Below are 22181 nucleotides of genomic sequence, written 5' to 3'. Positions count from 1 at the left end.
CCATTTAGTTTTCAACATTGTTGGGTTTAAAGTTTTCCCTCCTCTCCCCACGTAGAAGAAGTCCAGTGTTAATGGCACTATTTCAGTTGATCTACGTTGGGGGGGGGTATATGTTCGCTAGAATGTTAGGCAGCACTTCTGGATCAGAGAGGTGTAGCACCACACAATCCCCTTTACATTTTTTAGTGCCACCCCCGATCCACTTAACTCTTCTAGCTTTAACTACTTCTTGCGCCAACTGGTCCCTGCCTCCCGAGCCAAAAGCCATATTCCTGGATAACCAATGTAAGGATTTATTTATCAGGGATGGGATGTTTTCGACTTGGCCTGGTTCCAAATGGGGGACATTTGCCAGCACCAAGATTAAAGGAGATGCTTCTACTATTAGTTCTACAGTCCCCTTCTCTTGGTTAAAATCTACTCTACTGTCCCTTTGTCTCATCCCTTCAGAATCACTATGGTTAATGTGTAAATCCCTGGATCCCTCCCTTTCTAATTCAGTGTACTCCGTGGGGACCAAGGGAATATTTACAAGTAGTTCTGTCCTGGGGCTGTTTGGGTATTTTTTGTTTCAACTAAGAGTGTTTTTGGCATTGGAATATACGCTTTTTCTTTTAATGATTTTTGTAGAAGACCCCCCAACCTATTCACCTCTTCCGTTAGCTGATCTATTTTACTTAAGAGCGGCTTAGTTATGGTTTTGATCTTATTATCCAGAGCATTTAACAACTTCTTAAGTTGGTCTTCATCCAAATATACCTTTCCTTCAATAGTTCCCCCTGTGTCGTCTACATTATTGTCCAGAGGGGGTACATCATGACATTTTTTCCCTGATCTTAGGCCAACCCGTTTAGGTAAACTCTTCCCTCCTGCCTTCACTGCTCTTGGTGCAGGCACCAGTGTGGGGGCCTCCTCTTCTAGGAGTATTAGTTCTTCCTCAGGTGTGCTCCCGGGTGCAGAGTCAACAATAGCTACTAAGAGTTGTTGTGAAGGGTTAATATCCGGGAACTGAAACACTTCATTACTAATGTCAAAAGCAGGAGTAGGTAAAGGTGTATTATCGATGAGCAAATCTGGAGAGAGGCTCAGGCCCAAAGATGATCTCCTGTCATTGTTAATTTGGGTCACTTTCTGTACCATGTAATTGTCTATAGTGTTAAGTGGGACACTCACTTTAGATTTAGACATGTTAGGGCACAGATATATCAAGTAGCGTCTATGTAAATCCGTGTAATATGAGGCACTAGGAGATATCACAGTCACTAGTACTTCCAATAAGGAGAAGGCAACTTACTTGGCCTATTAAACCAGGGGTCAGAGCCCTGTCCCTGCCTCTTCCTGCCGATGAGGGCCGTAGAGGGCCCGCCCTTTGCCCGGGCTTCGCTCCGGGCGTCCCGCGAAGCGGCGTGTAGCGCTGCTTATGCGCGCCTCCTGGCGCTCTCGCGGTGTCAGAGAACGCGCCGCCGCGTAGGCTGCCGGGAACTGTAGTCCCGGAGCGGCGGCGCGTGTAGTCAGCAGCAAGATGACTCCTGGCGGTGGCGGCGTCTCTCAGGACCCACAGGTAAGTGGCGGTTAGTTCTCCTTCTCACCCGCTCCGCCGGGTGTAGCGCTGCTTATGCGCGCCTCCTGGCGCTCTCGCGGTGTCAGAGAACGCGCCGCCGCGTAGGCTGCCGGGAACTGTAGTCCCGGAGCGGCGGCGCGTGTAGTCAGCAGCAAGATGACTCCTGGCGGTGGCGGCGTCTCTCAGGACCCACAGGTAAGTGGCGGTTAGTTCTCCTTCTCACCCGCTCCGCCGGGTGTAGCGCTGCTTATGCGCACCTCCTGGCGCTCTCGCGGTGTCAGAGAACGCGCCGCCGCGTAGGCTGCCGGGAACTGTAGTCCCGGAGCGGCGGCGCGTGTAGTCAGCAGCAAGATGACTCCTGGCGGTGGCGGCGTCTCTCAGGACCCACAGGTAAGTGGCGGTTAGTTCTCCTTCTCACCCGCTCCGCCGGGTGTAGCGCTGCTTATGCGCGCCTCCTGGCGCTCTCGCGGTGTCAGAGAACGCGCCGCCGCGTAGGCTGCCGGGAACTGTAGTCCCGGAGCGGCGGCGCGTGTAGTCAGCAGCAAGATGACTCCTGGCGGTGGCGGCGTCTCTCAGGACCCACAGGTAAGAGGCGGTTAGTTCTCCTTCTCCAGCTTTTTGGAAAGCAGGCCCTGCAGGTAGCAGAAGTAGTAAAAAGGAAGATCTGGCTCGCAATCCAGGCGCAGAGGAATGCTATTGGGGTGAGCCCATTGGACATCGATGACCTCAAGAAAAGGTGGTATGACCTTCGGATCACCATCACCAAGAGGAAGCTGGCTGCACAGAGGAAACAGGCCAGTCTTACAGGGGGAGGAAGGAGCAGGGCACCTGCCCTCACTGACCTGGAGCAGCTGGTTGAGTCAACCCTGGCGCCTGTGAGTGTGTCTGGAATCGGGGATGCAGACAGCTCAGACAGAGCTGCCACAAAAAAAGGTAAGAAGCATGGACAGCAATCCTCCCACTTCCCTATCCCCATTCCCAAATGCGGCGGAGTGACTCACACTCCAGTACAGGTTTTAGTATACACCAGCAATGCATTATGGGAGATGTAGTCAGTGAAAAACCCGTCATCACACTAAACAACAAGGCATGCCACACACATCAGTCAGAAACAGCAGAGGACATTGAGATAGGGTGACAGGAATGTAATTTTATATTGAAATGCAGGGCTGCAGGACCACTGAGCTAATGTCAATATCTGTCCACTGGAGAGTCATCGCTCAGGACTGCGCAGGAGACAGAGGGAAGGGCAATCCGTAGGGGAAGAACAGAGGATGCCAGCACAAGTGCAGGTCACAGCACTCTACCACCACCGGCATCAACACCACAGGCAGCTGCAGCAACAGAGCCAGCCGCAACACCAGAGCCAGCATCGACACTGCTGATTGACTCACCACCACAGCAAGCCTCACAACAACTCTCAGCCTCAGCAGCAGCAACATCACCTGTGGCGGTAAAGCCCAGGAGGCATGCTATTGCCACTCTCCATGTCATGGAGTCGACACAAGGTGGGGTGACACACCAACTTGTCCACTGGAGGAAACAAATGCTGGGCTGCAGTCCACCTCCGAGGTTGCGCATGCAGGTGCGAGAGGCCGCAGGACCCGGGAGCACAGCACAACTCGGCAGGGTGATGGGGTCTTCGGCAGGCTGGAGGCCAGTATGGTAAACGTACAGCGCCTGCAGGGGAAGGCGATTTAGTCAGTACAGAGCCAAATGCGGCACCTAAACCAGAACGTGGTTAACATTGACAGGGGCATCAGCTCTATGGCGGAGGGCATCAGCTCTATGGCGGAGGGCATCAAGTAGATGGCTGAGGGCATGCAGGACATGTCCCAGTCTGTGTTGGTGCTGTGTGACAAACTGGACGAGGACAGGGCAACAAGGCGCAGGGAGAGGAAGTATATGGAGCAGCACACCAGGGCAGTGAACCTCCTGGCATCTGCCACTTCCCTGCTCTGCAGGCGCTCTGTGGCAATGCAGGAGGGGCTTGTGCACTGCTGCACTGATCTCCAGGGGGATGGGGAAGGTGACATCCGCACTGGAAGTGCTGCTGTCCACCCAGTCAGCCAACGCTGGTGCACTAGGTGTGGGGGAGAGTGATGAGACCATCAGCAGGAGCAGCATTACCCCTCTATACCAGACACCCGGAAGAGCAGCAGGCGGCATTCTGCAGACCTGGCTCAGCAGACAGTGAGGATAGCCAGCTGCAGGCATCCAGCACTGTTGTGTGTGGGCGCAGACATCAATACTGCCCACACATTTATGAACATATTTAGGGTGAAGTAACCCATGACTACCTATTAAGGTTGTCACCATTTGGAATGGCATGGTGTGCAATTTGTTCATTGTCGTAGTGCCCAGTTATTAAACTATGTCATGTACATGCACCGCCTGGCTGTGTCTCCTTACTTACTTAAAAATAGTTGCGTGTGATCTCTGCCCGTCTCTGTCTCCCATCTGTTGCTGGCGCCACTCCTGCTGTGCTCGGTTCAGGTTGTGCAAAATCATCATTATCCTCAATATCTGTTAATTCTACTGCTCTTCCTTTCCTAGTGGCAAGGTTGTGCAGCATTGCGCAAGGTGCAATGATTTTACAGCAGATGAGGGGTGAGTACTGACGTGCGCCTCTGCTTTTGTGGAGGCAGCGGTACCTGCCCAAAGGTACGCTCCATGACGTTGCGTGTAGATTTGTGTGCCACGTTGTAATGTCTCTCACTCGGGGTTGATGGGTTCAGGTAGATGAGTGAGGATGAATGAGCGGACGACATATGCGCTGTCGTCTATGTGGAAAAGATAGAGCCATTACTCACGGGCACAAAAACACCTACATCTGCAATATATATCAGGGTGTGTCACAGTGTTTTACCTAGCAGGTATCTTTCTCCGAATTCCCCCACTGCCAGGCGTGTGTAGATCCCACTGTTCTGGATGATGTAGGAGTCATGGGTGCTTCCTGGGAATTTGCCGATGATGTCTGTGATTATGTTGACAGCATCACAGATTACCTGCACATTTATGGAGTGGGTGGACTTTCTGTTCCTGTAGATGTACTCAGTGGCTGCAAGTGGGCAGATTGGGATGTGTGTGCCATCAATACAGCTACTGACTTGTGGAAACTGTGCTATTTGGTAAAAGTCAGTCTTGGTCTTCAGCAGTTCCGCATGTGTGTCAGGGAAGCGGATGTAATGATGCATTCTCTGCATTATGGCCTCCCTGGAACTTCCTGAAGAAATGGGACAGGCAGCTCTGGGACATGGCCTTCAGTCAGACAAATTTCACCTTCCAGGAGGAGTCCCTCAGGGCTCGGCGCTATCGCCCACCCCGTTTAACATTTATGTTTCCCCTCTGGCCAAGATAATAAAGAATCTGGGCTTCAAGCTGGTGTCATATGCTGATGACACTCAGCTGATCGTTTGTGTGTCCCAATCTGTGGATTCCAAGGCCGCTGACTTCGCCGGCTGTATGTCGGAGGTCATGCAGTTGATGAACCTTAACTTCCTGAAATTGAACACAGAAATGACTGAAGTCCTAGAGTTTGGTCATAAAGTGTCTATCTGGAACCAAAACTGGTGGCCTATATTGGCCGGAGCCTGTCCAGTGCCAGTGACGAAAGCGAGGAAGCTAGGTTTCATTTTTGACAAAGACCTTTCATGGAAGTCGCAGGTGAATCAGGTGGTCTCTGCCTGCTTCTTCATGCTCAAGATGCTCAGAAAGAGCTTGCCTTTTATTCCTTTCCATCTTAGGAAAACTGTTATAATTGCTACCATCTTTTCTAGAATAGACTACGGCAATGCCCTCTACTTAGGAGCAGGGTGCGCTCAAGTGGCTAAGTTGCAATCAATTCAGAACGCTGCAGCCAGACTGCTTCTTCAGCTACCTAAATACCATTCCACCTCACAGGCTATCAGGCAGCTACACTGGCTCCCGGTGCGGAGACGGATTGACTTCAAGGCACTCTGTCTGGTTCACAAAGTACTGGCGGGAGTGGGGGCCTCCGATTTTTAACACCTATTCACAAGGTACCAGCCAACTCGACCTTTGAGGTCCGCCACACAAGGGCTGGCTATGGTCTCCAAGGTTAATAGACAACGTTGGGGAGGGATGGGCTTTTCCCATCTGCCTCGAGGCTTTGGAACTCTCTGCCACTGCAGCTAAGACAAATGTCCAACCACATGCATTTCAGGAAGGAAATTAAGACGTGGCTTTTTACTCAATAGGATAATGGCTAGCGCATATCTCTGTTACCATGCATAGCACCAAGACGCCTTGGCATTAGTGCGCTTTAGAAATACCATCACTCACTCACTCACACACACCCCACCTATTGCAGCTATCACCCCCAGGTAACTGCCAGATGCAAGCAGATGTAGGGTAGAGGGCACCTGTACCTGTGGTGGTAGGGGGCGCGCCCTTGGTGTATGGTGCTCCAGGAGTGGGTGCAGGTCCCTTATGAAGTCCAGGATGGTGTGGGGGTGTAGCCTGTACCTTTCATGGATCTCTGCCTCAGTAAGTTGGAAGAGTGTGATCCGCTGTCTGTAGACATGCTCCTCCCATCTCCAGATCCTCTCTCCTGCTGCCTGTAGCCGTAGCCGCCTTGCTATCACATAGAAAGCCGCAATTCTGATCACACTGTTGCATTTTGGGGCCTATTTTATGGCCTGCGCTTGGTTACCACCTGGTTTCAATCCATGGTAATTACCGAGTCTTAAATACCGAATTTAATGAAATTCTGTATTTTCGGAAATACCTACATCTCTATTCTCACTTTTACCATTTCTTATTTACCGATTCGGTAAATAAGGAATTGGTAAATCAGATTTGGGAATTTGGAATTTGGTAATGACGAATCAGTATTTACTGATTCATAATTACAGAATCCTTACTTTTGGCCTCCTGCATCTCAAATGCCAAAATACTGGTCGGTAACGGCAAATTTACCGAATCTTTGCCGTTACTGACCGGTATTAAGCTACCTACATATGGCCCTGGGTATTTGAGAAAAAAAGGACTAGTAGGAAGAGGCACAGTGAGTTTGTACAAGGCCGTGATGAAGACCTTGAGAGGTTGACATGTGTTGCCTCCTAATTGACGCTTCTAAGTAGCCCTTGATATTGTCATTAGGTCATTAACAGCAGCACTATTGTTTTGTCCAAGTCTTTATCCATTGTTAAGATGCACATCACACTCTGCTGTGGTTGCTCACATTATGCTATTTGCTATCCTCAAACCCGGTTCAATAATCATCGATATCACCAAGTGCAACATTGCAACTTTACACCACAGCTCTCCAGGCAATATCCATAATTTTTACCCATAACTGATCTCTAATCCAAAAATATTAGTAGGCAGATAGAATTTCATGAATATTAATTGTGATGAATTTTCACTCAGCATATTTCTTTTTTGCGAAAATATATCCATGAAATATCACAAAATAAACCCACAAGCCACCTTGTCTAGCATCCTATTTAAACCTTCCCCTTCCACCCTGGAAACATTTCTAGAGATTTCCTGGTTTCAAAGTGGCAGTTTATTATACAATTGTGCTGATTTCTTGTGCAAATTAGTCATCAGAGGTTAAAGTTGATGAACTTGGAAGCATTTGTTTTCTTAAGTAACATTGATTTAATCTTAATTCAGAAAGGTACAGGCTCTATTTCCAACTTAGTTATATACTGAGAAACATACAGAAATCCATAAGTCTGGTGCTTCATACACGGTGGTCCAAGAGGAGTAAACCACGTATCAAAAACAACTCTTTCCGGTTAAGAAAAAAGAATTTCTGGGACACCCATGGAAGCTTCAAAAGTGTATTCTGGCAAAATGATGCCTCACCAATGCGTTTCACTTTTCAGCTTTATCACAGTGTGATACAGATCTCCATATTGCCGTATTTACCCACCAGATCGGTGAAACTAAGAAAGAACATTGTAACAACACTATATTGCGAGTCTGTATCAGTGCCATATTGGAATGTACTGTTGTTGATTATTTGTCACAGTATATATGCCACAATATTTCTTAAATCTCTGCTGTTGGTATAACAGAACAATTAGAAATGGCATTTACAATAAATTTCATCTACTAATATGTTATCCATTCAGTAAATTATTTTAGAAATATACTTGGTGTTGTAAGAAAATGCCCTCTGATATCGCAAAACAGGAAAATAAGTACAACAATTACCTACAAATATTGCCAATTATTGACAAACGCCTATCAATCTTAAATTGACATATATATTATACATGAGTTCATGTCTAATATCAAAAAGATAAGGGAGATGTCTCCTTAATCATTAATTACAATATTGAAACTGCAGTCCTGCTCAAGTGGGACATTCTATTCAATTCATAATCATCATTACTTTATTATGTCAGATCCAATACAGTGTTGCCGAAATAGTCATAGTATGTATGATATCTCACACTTGGATTCAACAGGGCCGACTTGATGAAGTTTCCCTTTACGATGCTCCTAAACATTCCTGCCTCAATATTCTCTATGATCTTCTTACGTGTGCAAAAAACAACATCTCAAAAACTCATCTTAAAACTACTCTATTACAATTATTTATAGTTAAATAAAAACAAAATTACAAAAACTGGAAGGATTAAGCTTCTTTATTCATTGGTTCCTGACATTTACTTTTTACAAGTGTTTTGACATCTCTTCTCTTGAGTTTAGACCTACTGGGGTTCGTATATCAAAGTCAATAATAAACATTGACTCCATTCTTCTTAATGGACACTCTCTATCACTTCCTCTCTCTTGTAATGTAATTAAGTTTGAAACTACATATGATAGCAGTTTCTCATTTTGCCTATGCACAGTGTAAAAATAATGTGCAACAGGACACAGAGCATCGTTTTTTCTGAATGCACCTAGGTGTTCAAGTACCCACTTTTTGCACAATGAATAGTACTGCCTATAAAAAAAATTGCCTCTAGGGCAAATCAGGCAGTAAACACAACTGTCAGTTTCACAGGTGAAATTCCCTCTAATCAAATATTCTCTTCTAGTGTTTGGGATTTCCAATTTAGTACAATCAGTGCTGTTGGAACATGCCTTCTACAGCATCTAAATCCATGACCCACATCTCTATGGGCATCATAATTTTTAGTGGATACTGCATTGCAGCTTAGCTCACCGTTGAGCGATCTACACCTCCTAAAGGTGATCTGCGGTGTTATATGAACATATTTTTGCAAAATTGCATCTGTTCTTAAAATGTGCCAATTTTTGTTGAACCTTTTTCTGATTTTGTATGCTGTATTTAAAAATGTTGTTATAAATCTCACCTGACCTGATGCTTCCACCACTGCAGGGTTATGTGCTATGGCTTGTTTTATTGTTTTACTGCTGTAGCCCCGTTCCTCAAACCGTTTACTCATTACCAATTTTTCTTTGTTGTACTCAAACTGTATGGAACAATTCCATTTGGCACTGATCAGCTCCCCATAGGGAATTCTATGGATTAGGCTTGAAGGATATGCACTATTTGCATTTAGTAGACTATTGTCCGCAGTAAGCTTTCTGTGTAACTTCATAGCTAACACATTTCCCTGAATCTCTAATCCAACACATAGGAATACAATTTTCTCTTTGCTTTTGTTTGAAGTGAAATATAAGTTAATCTCATAATCATTAAGAAATGTCACAAATTGGTCAGCAGGGAGTTCATCTCCTCTCCAAATTAAAAAAATATCATCTATAAACCGAGTCCACATGACAATATTTTCTGTGAACATTTCCCAGCCACCGGAAACCTGCTCCTCCCCCAGCCCATAAATAAATGAACATAGCTGGGGGCGAAACAGGTGCCAATAACTGTCCTTTGCGTCTGTCTATAGATGTTTTGGTCAAAGTGAAAAAGGTTAAACAGTAAATCACGATTTCTAATAACATTTCAGTATACAATAATGAAGAAACTGGTCTTGCTCTTAAAAAATGTCTCACAGCTTGGATCCCCAGGTCATGCTTAATGCAGGTATAAAGACTGGTTACACCCAGTGTAACCAGCCAAACATGGGTTTCCCTGTTGATGCCCTCAATCAGTGTTTGGAAGTGTGTAGTATCTTTTGAGCAGGTAACATAAAATCTAACGGACATAGATAGTAATCAATACATTTTGAAGCCATTTCTAATTGTCATCCCATTGAGGAAACAATGGGCCTGCCCGGTGGCCTTTCTGCATCTTTGTCTAATTTGGGAAGCGGATACATAATGGGCAGATATGGATGTTTACAATACAAACTACAACATTCCTCCCACTCAAGTAAATATTGATCTTTCCATTTAACCAAAATGTCATTGTTCCTTGAATAAGAAGACTGTGCCTCTGATTTACTACTTAGCATATAACATAGAGGATCGATCATTTAATTGGCGATGTCCTTCAATCAAGTAGTCCACTTTCACCAAAATCACAACATTTCCACCATTGTCTGAACATCTAATAACTATAGAGGGATCATTTTTCAAACTGTCCATTGCTCGTAAATGTTCACCTGTTAAATTTCTCCTTGCTCTTCCATTTGTTTTATATTTAATTTTTTTCAGATCCAAAAACACACTTTTCTCAATCACTTCCAATGCATCACTATGTATGTTTGGCATAAATGTAGATTTGGGTTTAAAGTTACTCAAACCTAATGCATCCACAGGTATTTGTAATGTATCCAAATGTATTAACAGATCCTCATGAAGTACTATGCTCTCATCCAGTTCTGCCATTGTATGTAACAACTCAATATCGGAAATGCATAATGCATCTGATAACTGATTAGGCCTTCACTCACTCTTGGACGGAGCATCCACAAGGAACCACTTTTTCAATTGAAGTTTTCTAAAAAAACTGAAAATGTCCATACTAATCTTTACATTGTCTAATTGTCTTTAAGGACAGAAAGATGGGCCTAGGGATAACAATTCAATATATGTATGTGACAACTTACGGTCTGACAAATTGACCACCATCATCTTGTTCCCTTCTTGGCTCTTGTTGACATTAAAACCAGTTTGCTGCTGTCTCCTCTTTCTGCTTGACCTTGTTTGTTTGTTTCTCCTGTCCCTCTTGTTTTGCCTCTTGTGCCACATTCTCTGCCATGCTGAAAATTCTGATCTCTTGTTCGTAGATTTTGCTTAGCTTTAAAAAAAGGAAACATCTTCACTCTCTGCCCTTTGTTTGTTTCATTACCACAAAAAAAAAATGAAAGGTGCAGACACCTCTAACTATACATCCTGACGGAACTTTAACCTGACATGCTGTGCAGGTGTGAGGTACAGCTACTTTTTGGGAACGTTTTTCTAAGAGAAATGCAAGCAATGTCTTTCATAGATTTTCACACACTACATATGCCACACATCAAATATGATGACTCGGATAAAACTGTGACCTGTTTGAAGTTAGGGACTGTGAGAAACAAGGACCTGTTGGAGATTTTTCTCCCATTTTTACCACTAGATCCTGGTTTTCTGACTCTCATTGTACCCTGGGATCTGCTGACAGGACCTAGATTGTGCTCCGATTGAAAGTGCAAGGTAATTAGGTATAACTACAATTATTACTGACATTCTCTCCGTAACTCCCCAGGATGAGGTTGGGCATGTAGTTTTGGAGGCCTTAGTTTTATATAGAAGTTATATGTAAGATCAAACCTAGGTCCCCCAGTGGTAGAGTGCCTTGTACCTGTTAGGAAAGATATGATAAAAGAAGTTGTATTTGCCCTGGTAAGGGGAAAAATGGCAATTACATTTTTCCCAATGAGTCACAATGACTCCATAGGCTAACATAGAGAAATGTTATTAAAGTATAACTATTGAAAGAAAGAAGCTATAATGATGCTTTAAAGTATCGAAATGTATTCTAGCTTTCACATAAAATAAGTTATGGACTTTATTTCGCAGTAGGCCAACATCCAGCCTTTCAGGGGCTCTCTCCTGGTTTGCCAGGCTGAGCCAAGCTGTCTTAATGAGGTGTGAAGCAGCCTGCCTTGAGACGAAGAATTTCCTTTGGGAGGAGAACTGCAAGCTGGAGAGCACATGGCATTAAGGTGCGGAGGGGCCAAATTAGTCTTCAGAAATGGAATGACAGCCTCACTCCTAAATGCCACACCCCCAGTCAAATAGTAGCCCCACTAAATATATTAATGAGGGGGCTGGAAGGGGAGTATTAGGAAACATTATTCACACCAGTGGGTTGGCTTAGCCAGAGCTAACTGTTCATGAGAGAGATTCTCTATTTTATATATTATTAGAATCCTTATTTCTGGGTCAATGATATGCCACACTTTAGAGGAAGTGGTCATACTCCTCCTCGCGGTACCCTGCATGCCAAATGGTAGGTGTGCCCTGTTCCCCCCCAGAAGTGTGAATACATCTGGTAGCATTGTCCAGCAACTCAAATCTGCTGCCTGAAACAAAAAAGAGAAAAGAAACTGCTCTGCTTCGATCCTGATCTGTAATGAAAGGATTTCACTCTGAGGGATTGCACCTGCTGCACATTCTGGTACTACAGCACTCATCCATAGGTGACGGTGAGTTCTGATTAGTAGTGGGTGAGGTAACACCTTTATTGTAACCACCAGCCAGTGGGTTGGGTGACTTCTAAATATGCGCTGACCAATGTGCAAGGCGTAGGCTGGATACCCAGTTGGGAATCTGCCTAGGGCACTGAACAAATGCCTCTTACTCAACTAAAACAAACTGGTCTTGAAGCAGCTCCTCCTATGACTGGAATGGAGGCAGGTTGGCTACAATTAGCCCTGGTTTCAAGTACAATAATACCTCATGCCCAAATTAAAAAAAAAAACCTATACATTTGCAGACTTCACCCTGATAAAATTAAGTTACAGAAGTTCCTCAGCCCTCTCCAACTGCCCTTCCGGAGAAAGGATGATTTGCATACCTTATACCAGGTCTTCTTGCCAAAAGACCCAAGCCATTATTTCTTTTCTGAGAGCAGTTTCATATCTCATTGAGACGAAAGCCTGATGGGGATAACAGCGACTGGATAGGCTAATGCAAACTAGCTCACTGGAGTTTCAAGCAGGTAAAGTGTTAGTTTTGACATGGTACCTTTCCTGTGTGATTTTGTAAAATCCAACTTCACAAATTCAATGGATATTTACTGAATATCAAAAACAGTGGTTGAATGGACTCTGTACCGTATTGCAAATCAAAGTTACCAAAAAAGGTATTTAACTTTGTAGTTTTTTTTTCTCATAGAAATCACTGCAGTCCTAAACCATGGAACTCATGTTTAGGGGCTAGTCACTGTAGGATTATGCCACCCTTAAATTGTTATATCTTCCTCTTTTTAATTCTATTGGCTCTAACATGTAGTTAACAAGGCACACTGAGGGTGAATTAATATTTCAAAGTAGAGTTTCTACCTGGCAATGAGGTTTATTTTGATAGATTCACATGGAGGTTTAAAGCCAGCTGCAGTCAGGATGCACATGTAGGCCTGACACCAAGTTTTACTTGTCACCGTAGTGAATAGCAACAGTTGTGTTTCACTCCTCCTGAGATATTTAACTTCCATGCCACTGGTGTCATTCCCGTACCATATACTGTGATCTTACTGGTAAGTTAAAAATATTCAAATTTGGGAATAGCCAATGTAACTATGTTTTAGGGAGTCAAAGTGCATGCACTGAGATCCAGTCAGCAGTGGCCCAGTGCACAGAGTAAAAAAACCTGAATTACCAGTCAGCAAAAATTGGGGTTACCACTCAAAAAGAGGTATTTTCTAACAGTATGTTACAATTCTTTGTATGTAATACAAAGTAACAGCTTTTGCATCAAGGATCCTCCTGAGCGCAACTACTCTACTATAGAGAAGAAAATCATTTTAAATTCATTCTATGAGGAGTTCCGTTTACCGTAAGTACTGATCATAAACCTCTATTGCCCATGTTCTGCATTAAATGCATCAAGAAATCTTCCCCCTATATCTCTAAGTGGGTGTTGGGTCTACAAGGTTTTATCTATAACATGATATATGTACCAGGTGACAGGAACCAGGTTGCAGAATGTTTGTCCGGACTTCCTATTGATGTTGAAGATTCCTACACTAATTCCTTTGATTAGGCGATTCTCTCAATAGACATTCCAGCTAGACATTCCAGCTATCAGTAAAGATGAATGGGAGAGTGTTGCACCTGTGTATGTAGTTATCAATGATAAACAATTCATCCTTTACAATCCAGAAAGTTCTAAGGTCCTCAGGAACTTCCTTGAGATTCCTCACTAATGATGAATTTTCGGGACGATAGAGTGTTCTCGTCACCCGAAGGCATGTACCGCCTATTGAACAAGTATGGGCGAAATTTGCGAATTCACGGACGCAAATTTGCGTGAAATCGAATTCGCGATCCGCATAATCCGCAACTTTGTGCGAATTTGTGGATTTTTTGTGCGTGTTCGTGCGTTTTTTTCCGTATTTGCGGACCGCTTGCAGTGCACCGACCGGGAAGTTGCCCATGTGGTCGTACATGGGTGCAGCCATCTTGTGCGCGTTGCGTATTTCTGTTTCCGGGCGCTATTGGCAATATCGGGTTGTGTGCAGCGCACTATTACGAGGTTAACGCGTTTTTTTTGTGTGCTCGCGGGGGAAATATTGCGCGAACTTAGCCACGCGGTCCTCAATGAGCGCGGCCATCTTGTTTTTCATTCATTGCTATGGTTCTGGGCCTGGCTTTTCTATCCTCTTTTAATCTTTGCAATCCTTTGTTTCTTTGAACTTTTTCTTGCTCTTTTTTGCTCATTATCTATCTCTCTATTTGTCTAGATCTATATTTTGTGTTTTTTTCAACTTTTTGTTACTTTAATAACTACTTTTTTTGTTTAGTTCTCTCTTTTAGTTTTTTTTTTTCCCCCTATTCTTTTCTTCCTTTGGCAAGGACCATGGCAAAGGGAGCTGGCAAGTCAAAGGGGAAGGGTCCCGCACCCCGTAGCCGGCTCCCTTGAGGGCGATTGAGGGGAGTGGATGTAGTGGCCAGGGTGTTTTTTTCCGCGGTGGAGGTGGCCACCCTGATATTTTTTGTTCAGCGCCACCTCCCTAAGACCGTGGCAGCAGGGGGCAGGCCCGGTCAAGGCTATGGCCTCCGGGAGCCTCAGCAGCGGTGGGATAAGGTGTGCCGGTCCATGCTGAGGGAGTCGGGGGTCCAGTGCCCCTACGACCAAGCGATGCACCGGTGGGCCGTTGTCCTCGACCGGGAGCAGGACCTGCTCCAACTTCTAGGGGTGGAGATCCCTGGCCTTGGTGAGTAGCTATTTAATAACTACTTTGTATTCTTCTGCTCTGTTTTATATTGCTAATATATGTTTTTCCCGAAGAGCAAGAATGCTGCCTATTCGATTACATTGCAGGTAAAATAGTGTTTAAATAGCTTCTGTGATTGCAGGTGCTCGCCTCCTCAGTGGCATTGCTACTATGCTTACCTGTTTGCAAGTTTGTGCTCATTTGGCCTGAGAATATGTATGAGTGTAGTACTTTACAGAACTGAGTAATGCTAGAGACACTAGAGACTCAAGTCTAGTCCTTCCTTTGTACTCCTGCTGCCACTAAGAAGAAGAGATAGTGATGGATTGATAGGTTGAGTATATTATGACTTGTTATTAGTAGTAGGACATTTTTTAGTGCTCTGCAATCATGATGACGGACTGTGTCTGTCACGTCGCGTGCTGCTGAGTGCTGGCAGTCGTAGTAGAACCTTTTTGTTGTTGGTTTAGTTAGTGATTTACATAACTTTCCAAGTAGACGGTCTGCGAATCCAGCAATACTGTACTAGTATCCTCCTAGTTGACCAGATCAGATAGGTCAATACATGTAGTGCAATTGTTTCTAATTTGTTTCCACAAGATAATTTTAGATTGTGGTCAAAGAAATCAAATATTTCAAAAAAACAATGATCCATGTTGTGTTTCTTTATTTCATGATCATCAGTACCTCCCAGGGGCAAAGCGACTAGCACCATTGAGACTCCGGTGGAAGAAGGTGGACAGTCACAGGATGGGTCCCTTGCAGGCTCTTCTGCTGGCCCCAGTAAGTTGTTCTATTGTTATATTAATACTTATACTTCGCTAAATTGTACAGCTCCTATTCATTACAAAGTGTTTCGTAATTCAATTTTTTACAAAATAGTCTTTGATCTTCTTCTAATCTAGACTACTTTCTACATTCTTATCCTGCCTCTACCATCACTCTCTGTGCTACTACTATTTATGATTATGAGTCGGTCTGTGTAGGTAGCTAAGCTTGCCCAGTCGGCAAACGGTATTGAACAAAACTCTGATCCAACAATAGCTCCAGGCACTGAGTGCAGTCATCTGAGTTGCCCTTGCTGTCTATTCCAGTCTTCTTAATGTAAGGGCTTTGTCAATTTCCAACGACAAAATGTCAATGTTTACACCAAGAAAAAGGTAGCAGTTGCCTTTTTGATTTGCTAGGAGCACATACCATACCGCTAGTGTTTCAGGGATTATTCTGCACATAAAGAAGTATGGACAAGAGAAAAAGGACATTATTGATGATAGGTGCAGTTCGACTTTCCACATACCTCAGTCCGAACAGAAGTTGAACCCCCAATCCCCTGACCAACTTTCTAGTGGTTCTGACCAATGATTTTACGACACAGAAGAACAGAAGAAGAATACCTCCGAGTCCCGGCCTATCTGAGTCACTGAAACATGACTGCCAAGTACAGTAGTTCAAACCCTTCTGCTCACTCACTCGTGAACAAAAACCACACAGTGTTTGTTAGTTTTAAATTTTTATTTTCGATTAAAAAATGAAAAAATAATTTCTTTATTTTTAATAGCGTAGTATTCGGAGCGAGAACTGCTGATAGATGACGTTAAAGTTTAAACAACATTCCCATGAATCAAATTACTTTAACGTAATAGTTAACAGAGACATGAAATTATTAGAATAACTGTGCGGGAGCCCCCACCTTCTTTAAAGTACTTAAAGTACTGCTGGTGATGACTTATTAGTAGTTGGTGAATCGTCCTGTGGGCAGAAGGGCAATGTAATCTTCTTTCTGTAATTGGAAAAATGGTGCACGTTAAGCAAGCATTCATCAGTTGTCCTAAGAAGTGTAGCATTTAATGGAATAAGCATATAAAAAGTTAACACCCTCCCCAAAACCGTTACTTTTTTTCAATCCCAGTAATAAAAAATGTGTTATGTAACATTTTCTTCCATTACGAGACAAAATAGGGGGTTGTGTATGGCATCTGAAAATATGCCATGTTTTTTCTAGACGTCAAAACATCTGATGCGGCACAGACGACCACCAGTGCCGGGGCCAGCAGTGCGGAGGGGTCCACTCTAGGGGCGAATGCGGTGGCGCCACCAGGAGGAGCTGGAGGGGAAGGCTCAGCAGCGGAGGATGGTGGTAAGTTATTATACTCCTTACTTATTGAAATTTTTGAGTAGGCTCGCAAAGGAGTGTATGATGTACTGTACAGTACACAGTACACTAGTACAAGTACACTGTACTGTTAAGAACAGTTACTAATTTAGAACTACTTTTTTGGCTATCACGGAGAAGACAGTCAACCTTGACTTGTAAGAGAATTAGCGGGGTTACTTCTCGGGTAAGCAATGGCCCCCTCTATTTGACTTCAACGCAACTGGCAAACTTTTATCATGAAGCCAAGTCATATCAGATGTACTTTAGGGATGTGAAGAACGAAAAGTGAAAGAAGGGTGAAACGAAGGACGAGCGAGTCTTAACATTTATGACTGTAAAGAATGTCGTTTTTGAATGCAAGTCAAGAGAAGACGGTGTTTTCCAAAATATAATGAAAAGGGTGTTAGTTAGTTGTTGAGAAAAAGAAAACTTGGTACATTTGAGACATTAAAAAGAATGATAGACGTACTTTGGAACCCTGGATGTTATCTTCTTTTTCCTCATCGATAGCAGAGGTGTATGATGTAGTAGAGCAGATGCAGAGTGGATGAAGATTGTTACTTTGAACAGCATGTCCCTCACAGAGTAGCAAAGCTGAGGAAATCCAAGTACTAGAATTTGTGATTGTTCACAAATACTCCCTGCCTTGATTAACAGTACAGTACTTTACTTTGCAAGCACAGCATCTATTGTGTATATATTGTACAGTTGACAACATGATATCAAGTCAAGTCCCTTCCTCCGGCAATTATGGGTACCACACTCACTCCCTATGGTAATAAATTTATTTCAGCTGTGTCATGGGTGGACTATCACTGTAGTTCACTCAATCTATCAAAACAAAGCACCTAAAGTCATCCATCATATAAGCAAAGATCATGTGATCGGCAGGATAATGATATATGATCAGAATTGAATAATCTTCATTCTTCTTTTGTAGTAGTCAAGGCCCGGGGGGGCAGTGCAAAAGATATCATTACATTGAGCAGTAGCCCTTGATGTAACCCAGTATGGCCAGTGGCAGTGCCACCCCTATAGAAAAGTAAGAGCTTCCTATCCCCACTTGCATATACTGCTTAAAGTACTGAGAGTCTGCGTCATCATTGCTTGTGTCTGTTTTTCTTGGGTGCAAGCTGAGTGAGCTGCCATGCTGGCTACCACAAGTTCATATACCAGTAATTTCTTTTGCAAAACAAGAGAAAAAAACAGAAGACTTTTTTTAGTACTCTTTGACTATGTATGTAGTAGTGAGTCCATCCATAGTGCTGCTAGTAGAATTTCTGAAACTCCCAGTAATGTCACAGGCCTACAAAGACGGCGGAAAGATACATGTCAAAATGTTATACTGTGTTTGCTACTTGCTGGTGTTACTGAGAGTCAACTTTCCGTTGAAATTTTTTGACTTTATGTTAAAGACTATTGGCTACAGTATTTTTTTTTCTTTCTTCATATAGATACTATTCCGAAAAAGCTCACCAGAAAGGAGATGGCTGTCCGGGCCAGGGCCCGTAAGCTGGAGGCTATTTGTGCCGAGTATCGGCGGCTGTGGGCTCGGGAACAGGAGGAAGAGACAGCAACCACTGCATCCTCCTCCAGAGCCCCCCCCCTGGGTCCACCAGCAAGAAGCCTCCAGCCAAACGGAGCTGTGGCCCGACAGCCTCCTGCCACCGCCGCACAGCAGCAACACAATCAGCTGCCCCCCCTCCCACCCCCCAGGAGCCTGGATGGTAAATCAGCGCCGCCTCCGTAAAGGAGTGGACTACCTGGAGCGGTTGGTCAAAAAACATCAGCAATAGCTCTTGGACCTCCGCAAAGAGCTGTGGGAGGTGCAGGACCAGCTGTCCACAGGAGGACACCACCAGAGGAAGTGACTGTCCCTTATTCCTTTTTTAAAGACTGTTGGGGGGGTGGGAATTGCGTGTTTGGGAAAGGGGACTTTTGGACTTTTGGACATTGGTTGGGGTTAGGCAGGGAGGTGAGTTGGGTAAATTTATTTTATTTTTTTACTATATCATTATATTTATTAATAATTATTTTTCATATCAAAACATAGTATACGCGTTCATATTATTTTGTGTGTGTGTGGGCGGTGGTTATTGGACATTTGGTTTCTTCCAACTTACCAGCATGAATGAAACATCTAGTCCTGAAATGTACCAAAGTGTCAGTAACTGAGTTAGTGAATTCAGTAGCCCTACTAGTACTTTACTAGTGGTACTGGCAGTCTCTGCTCTCCTCCCAGTCCTAGCCCATTATTCTACCTCTCCAAAATGCTTATCTTGCCTGTGATTCGTGTTTGAGAATAGGGGTAGCCACAGGGCTGCCTGCATGGCAAATGGTGATTAAGGTTGGTTGTTGACTTAAATCCTTGACGGATTAAATATCATTGTTGTGCTGGTAGTAGTAGTAGTACACACTCGTAGCAACAGCATATGAAAAAAAAGGAAATGAAACATTGAGTGGCCTTAACGTAGCATTAGAAACAGTACGATAGATAGTACGCTACAGAACAGTGCCATAAATTGTAGCCTAAGCAGTGCTAAAGTATTCTAAATATAAGTACTAGTTTCGTGGACTGTGGCTACTATAAGAAATATTATGAGGGCAAAGGATACTTAAAAATAAGAATTAACCATTTGATTCATCATGTGTACGAGCATGATGTTTGATGCTCAATCGACGATGTCGCACATGAAATTCTATTTTCTAACATTTTTCTGTTGCTTAGCCCTTATCCTCCCCTGCAAGTGTGTGGAATTTCTTGTTGTCATTTAGTCATACCTCAAGGAAAAACCACACAGCCGGGGGAAGAGGGTTAGGGTTTTTGAAGATTGGATGGGAATGGGGATTTTAGAGAAAAGTTTTGCGGAGAGAAGAAAAAAAAAACACTGCATGGGCAAACAACAAATGAAGAGAAACAAATGTTTGGATTCAAAGATAACCATAAATCTTTAAAGGGACATAAAGGTAGTGCACTACTGCATGCCTGAAGTTGTTTGCTAAACGAATGGTTAGGTTACTGAAAAGTTGCACTTACTACATCTTATTAGTAAGTATTAGGAAACAATTTGACATTGACACTATTACAGGGCTGCATTAATTACGCAATTTCACTTGCCTTTCTGCCCTCAGAGAGAATAAACACTTAATATTAGTACATTAAGTTAGTTATAACAATAAATAAATAAAAAATAACATTTAAAAGATAAGGAGAAGTTAAGAGAGAATACTGTAACTTTATGTTGTAGTTGTCCTGTTGAATTGGTGAAGTTGCATGCATCCAGCCATTCCTCTTATTCGCGATATACTCCTCCATTCTATCTTACGCTCCGTCGATCAATATTGGTGACCAGACACACTGTCCACTGGCTGCCTGATGAATAATTGCGGATTGCTAATGGTAAGTTTGAGTTCATCGTTTGTTCCATGGCACATGGTAAAAGCCGTCCTGTAATTTTTGATGGAAAAAAACAGGAAGTGAACCAGTTAAAAAGATCTAACGTACGCTGTGTAGTGCAAAAATAACACTTTCAGTTTTCAGAGCTGACATTATTATTATATACAATCATCACTTCAAAAGTGCGTAACCTGGTTCTCCTTCACAAGGATAGTAATAGTAACTATGGTTGAATTCTGCGGATCCACCATGGATTTTTTTTTTAAATTGCAAACAAAATTAGACATTCCCAGGAGTGCTCTCAGACCCCTGAACCCAGTCGGCAAAATGTAGAACATCCCCAAGTAGCCCCCTGAAAACATGCGATACTGCTACCAGGTTAAACCCTAACTTAAAATCGTGCAAAAAAGCACTCTGCAACTAGATCCAAACCCCCCTTTTCCACCATGGATTTTCTTCAAAACACTTGCATTCAATATTAGACATTCCCAGGAGTGCCCCTAGACCCCGTAACCCAGGTGCAATACTGTAGAACCCTCCCAAGTAGCCTCCCAAAAACAGGCAATACTGCGACGGGGATGAGGCCTAGTTGAAAATCAAGCAGAAAGCGCACTTTGAAATTAGTCCCAAAAGATCCCTTTTCCACCATGGATTTTCTTCAAAACACTTGCAATGATTATTAGACATTCCCAGGAGTGCTCCCAGACCCCTAAACCCATTCGCAAAAATCTAGAACCCCCACAAGTAGCCCTCCGCAAAAATGCAATTTTGAAAAAAAAAAAGAAAATTTACCTGGGATTTTCTTCAAACCACTTGCAATCACAATTACACATTCCCAGGAGTGCTCCCAGACCACTGAATCCAGTCGCAAAATGTAGAACACCCCCAAGTAGCCCCCAGAAAAAATGCGAAAGGGCTAACCCTAACTCCCTTTTCCACCATGGATTTTCTTCAAAACACTTGCATTCAATTAGACATTACCAGTAGTGCTCCCAGACCCTGAACCCATTCGCAGAAATCTAGAACACCCCCAAGTTGCCCCCTAAAAACATGAGATACTGCTACCAGGTTGAACCCTAACTTCAAATTGTGTCAAAAACCACTCTGCAACTATGCCCAAACCCCCCTTTACCACCATGGATTTTCTTCAAACCACTTGCAATCAAATTTATGCTATCCCAGCAGTGCTCCCAGACCCCCCAAAAAACCTAGAACCCCCAAACAGCCCCCAAAAACAAGCAAGTGAGCAAAAACAGAAAAACTTTTTCACCATGGATTTTACCCAAAACACTTCCATCCGATATTAGACTTTCCCAGCAATGCCCCCAGACCCCTCAACCCACCCGCAAAAAAGCAGAACACCCCCAAACAGGCCAAAAGCAAAAATGGAAAATTTGACTCAAAATTTGCGGCCTACCAGTCAAATTCACCCCAAATGCACTCTGAAGCTAGGCCCTAACTCCCCTTTCCCACCATACATTTTCATCAAACCACTTGCAATCAAAATTAGACTATCCCAGCAGTGCTCCCAGACCCCCAGACCCCCCCAAAAACCTAGAACCCCCCCAAACAGCCCCCCCAAAACACACAATACTGCTAGGCCTCAGTTTAAATTGTGCCAAAACACTGGCTGCAACTAGGCCCAAACCCCCCTTTTCCACCATGGATTTTCTTCAAACCACTTGCAATCAAATAGACTATCCAAGCAGTGCTCCCAGATCCCCAAACCCACCCCCAAAAACCTAGAACCCCCCCAGACAGCCCCCCAAAAACACGCAATACTGCTAGGCCTCAG

Source organism: Lissotriton helveticus, chromosome 4_1 (assembly GCF_964261635.1).
Source record: "Lissotriton helveticus chromosome 4_1, aLisHel1.1, whole genome shotgun sequence".
In the NCBI taxonomy this organism is placed as follows: Eukaryota; Metazoa; Chordata; class Amphibia; order Caudata; family Salamandridae; genus Lissotriton; species Lissotriton helveticus.
Note: the sequence above shows the minus strand (reverse complement) of the source record.